Source organism: Octodon degus, unplaced genomic scaffold (assembly GCF_000260255.1).
Source record: "Octodon degus isolate 3935 unplaced genomic scaffold, OctDeg1.0 scaffold00013, whole genome shotgun sequence".
Classification (NCBI taxonomy): Eukaryota; Metazoa; Chordata; class Mammalia; order Rodentia; family Octodontidae; genus Octodon; species Octodon degus.
In genome coordinates this window covers 23,501,093-23,505,644 of record NW_004524589.1, presented here as the reverse complement: position 1 = coordinate 23,505,644, position 4,552 = coordinate 23,501,093, and positions in this window count along the sequence as shown.

Below are 4,552 nucleotides of genomic sequence, written 5' to 3'. Positions count from 1 at the left end.
TTTTTTTGCTCTGAATGCCTTCAGGGCAGGTTTGGCTGGCTTGAGTTGTGGAGATCAAACCGCAACAACCTGAGCCTGACTGCTTTGTTGAAGCAGCCACTTAAAGAACTGAGGTAAGGGGCAGGCCCCCCGATCCTCTCTTCTTGTGTACATGTTTTTTGTTTGTTTGTTTGTTTGTTTGTTTGTTTGTTTTTAGAACCGGGGATTGAACTCAGGTCCTTGAGCTTGCCAGGGAAGTGCTTATTCCACTGAGTCATCTCCCCGGCCCCTGTACATGTTTTATATAATCTCCTCCTTCTTAATATGGGAAGGGCCAGTGAACATGATGAAGTAGTCACTCTCTTCCTTTCATTTGGGATGGTAGGCCTCCAGCCAATGGAAGAAGCATCCTTCTGCTGGGTTTGAAAAGTTTATCTACTTGCATTTGATTAACATTGTGTGTGGAACACATAGCTAGTACTTGAAGGCGGTATCCAAGAGTTGAGAGTGATCCTTTAACAGTCAGCAAGAAACCATGAGAATCAGATCAAAAATCATATGGAACAACCTCGTAACAACTTGAAATTCCTTGGAAGAAAAATTCAAATGTCAAAGGAGGACACAGTCTGGCTGACACTTTCATTTCATCCTGTTGAGACACAGAAAACCCGAGAATGTCTGGACATTTGACCTTTAGAAACAATGAGATAATAAACATCTTGTTTAAAGATATAAAGATTTTGATACACAGCATAGAAAACTAATGCAAGTGTGTAAGGAATCATCATTTACCATGTTATTACACCATATGTTATGAGTAAGATAGTATATTAGACCCTGGATACAATGTCATGGTTTGTATCTAAAATGTCATCCAGAAGTCTTATGTGCCTGGCAGGTGTTTGGATCACAGGACACTGTGGTCATCAATGCATGTTCTGCTCAGAGTCAGGCTCTGGTTGGAAAAGATAGGTCACTGGGGCATCAACTGCAGGGCTGTATTCTTTAACATTTATTTAGTGTGTGTGTGTGTGTGCGTGTGTGTGTGTGTGTGGCCAGCTCAGCCCACCAGGGGGCGAGGGTGGCTGGCATGTGGTGCTGGGGGATCGAACCGTGGTCCCTGTGCTTTGCCAAGCTTGTTCCAAGTAGGTGCTTTAGACCACTGAGCCATCTCGCCAGCCCAGGGCTGTATTCTTGTTTCAAGCTCCTTACCTATATTTCCTTACTTCCTGGATATCTTGGATTGAGCAACTTTCCTCCAGTATGCCCCTCTGATATTCCATTTCTGCCTTGATCAACAAACATGGATTGAAATATGTGAGCCAAATAGATCTTGCCTCTTTTAAGTGGTAGGTGTTAGAGCTTTTGTTTCAGTGAGGAGAAAGTGGCTAACTTACACAGTGTCTCATGTAGTAGTCACAACAAATCTTCTGAGGAAGGTTGTACTAGCTCCATTATAGAGGATATAAGTGGGTATTGTAGAATTCAAGAGATGCAAGAGACTGAAAGAGGTTCAACAGGATTTATTTGGTTTTAAGTAAACACTGGCCCAGTGAACGTGTGTCCAAGATGACTGAGAATTGAACAAAGGAAGGGCTCCCATTTTATATGTATTGCCAAGAGGGTTGGTCTTTGATGTAGAACTTGTGGGTAAGCATGTCTACAGAAGTAAAATAAAGATGCTTGTGAAACTGTGAACATATCTTGATTGGCTTGCTTGGGGAAAACAGGATATTATGAGACCAGGAAGTTATACAACTTTATTTATAGGGACAAAAGTTATTGTTTTTATATGCATTACAGCAAAGAACAACAGCAGAAAGAGGGGCACATTTGGAAATATTTATTTTTTTAAGTCTTACTCCATCCCCTTTTGATGCTTTCTATATATGATTGTTACTAGAGAGCATCAGGATTATTATCATTTACCCCATTATGAGAAAGGGGTTGGCTCTCTATTGGGCAGAGGGAAAATTATAATGAAAAGTGAAAGAGACTTGCTGTTGCAACTCCATGTTGATCCTCAGGCTTCAGTCATGGGTGGACTGGTCAGCTCCTGGAGTGACCAGAGAATGGTTGTTGTTTTTGGTGGTAGCTTGGTCTCATCTGCCAGTCTGAACAGTCTGAATCCTATTGGCTAGTACACTTGTACTAAGCCACCAGTTTTAGCCCACTTTGATGGATATAAGGCACATTTCCTGGAACTTTAACTATAGTAGATATAAACAAGATTACAGTATAGGGCCTGTTTTATAGGCCTTCTGGGTGATTAAATTTCACTTCTTGATGCATACAAAGTCCCTAGGCTTGAAAGTGTACATTGCATTTGTTATGTTTGTGGACATTCTTTCTTGAACCCAGCCATGTAGACCATATGTAGTTATGCCGAAGGCTCATCTGTATTCCTAGGAACAGTTCCCCTAATTCACACAGATCACCTGAATTTGACCTATAATTGGAGGTGACCAACTGTGCAAGATCTCATAAGGGGAATGCAATTTTTTTGGTGGAGGTGCACCTGACTCAGCAGGACCATGTGTAGGGCTTGATTCTATCTTAAAGGGGTTTCTTGGCAATATTTTGTTTGACACAACAGTTGTTGTGCAAGACAGTTTTTGATGCGAGATAGTTAGGATAGATACAACAGCTGTTTTCTCTTAGTTCATTCATTGAGAAGAAAGGTTTGCACTAATAGTGTTTGGACAAGATATCATATCTTCATCTTGTCCTCTGAATAACTACTACAAAGACAATATGCAATGTATCAATTATTGTAACTGTCCTACTAACCTGTTTTGAAACTGTTTCACTGCTAGCTTATTTTTTCTAATTAAAATGAATGAAAAATAAAATTTAAAAAAATTAATAAAAATTAAAAAACATTTTGTAAATCGTTGTTTGGCATCTGGTTCATGTGCTCTATCTTTTCTAAGCTCTGAGACCAGTATATTATATGCAACTTCCATTTTATTTTTAACATTTGTGTGAGTTTCTAGACTATCTAGCCCATAAGTACTGGTCCTTTGTCTGACCCCTAGGTCATGGATAGTCCAAATCTTGGGGTTATGTTTCCTAATAGAAATTTTGTTACTTCTCCTCTCTCTTCTGTTCAGGTAGGGGAGGCCTGACTCCATCATGAGGAAGTGAAGACAACCACCAATGTATATTATAGAACCCTCTTGGGAAAATTCAGTGAAGTCCCTAAGTAAATTTTCATATGGGGTAGCTCCTGAAAACCTGGGGGACCAATGGGCCCTAGTCTTGGATTGTTTTGAGCCCAGATTGGTCTGAAGCCACTCAAGTGATGGAAGACAGTTACAATATACAGGATTCAAGCCTAATAACGTCTCTATTTCCATTTTCCCATGTAAGATTGTTGGTAGAACTGTCTTATACACCTGGGGGCCACAATGTTGAGGATGTCCAGCCTTCCACCATCCTCCCTTAATGCAATTTCCAGATTCATGAGCTAACCATGCTTTTTCATTTGGAGCATAGTTTGGGTCGATGGGAGAGGAGTCTCCTGGATGAGGGGTATAGCTAGGGCTCCTCTTTTGGGTTTGGGGACTATCATTGTGTTGCACTTTACTTCTCTGTCTGCCTTTCAGTTTTCTCAAGTTTTTATTGTTTCAGTGTGTTGGTGCCCCTGAAAACATTTTGGACACCATGCAGGTTCTAAGAGTTGTAGAATCTTTTTGTACCTTTTTTACCCCAGCAATTAGAAGACTTCTCTCCCTGTATGTAGCTCCATGGACATGTAAAGTAGAAAAGGAATATTTGGAATCAGTATAGATGTTACCTTTTTGCCTTTTTCAATCAAAAGAGCACTTGTCAAGATTATTATCCCTGCTTCTGGTCTAAGGTTTCAGTAGGAGAGGCTGAGCCTCTATCATAGAGGTCAATGTTGCCATTGCATATCCTGCCTGATGGATCCCTCCAAGAATAAAACTGTTTCCATCATGAAGTATAAAGATGAGAATACTTCATGCAGGGTTTCCAGAGAGCTATCACAGGGGTGTTCCCAGTTCAACTGAGTGTTCTCTTCCTAGAATTATGCAAGGATTTACATGTAGGAGCCCCTGACATTGAGTCATTCTTAGGTTTAACAACCAATGGTGCCCCCTTTGGTCCATTACAGTTATAATTGGGTGAAGCACTTAAATAGTCTGTTGTCCCGGGGTTATCAGCTCCTTTCATCAGCTGATGATGGTGGCAAGGCCCTTCAATCACAGAGGGCATCCTGGGGCCACAGAGTACAGTTGTTTTGATAAGTATGCCAACCAGGTGATGTTAGGATCTCACAACCTGGCTTAAGACTTCTGTGAACATTTCCTTCTGATCATGAACACAGAAGGGGAAAACAAACCTGGTTGTATTGGGAAATCCTAAGATTGGGACCTGAGTCAAGGCCTTTTTTTATCTGTTTAAATGTTCTTTCCTGAAGATTCCATTTTTCTCTTTCAGGTCCTCACAGTAAGTAGACAATAACAATGTTTGCACATGTGGGTCTGATTTATTTCAATTAAGAGTATGTTCTCTAGTTGCATCCATTTACTGATAGAAGGGTACAATA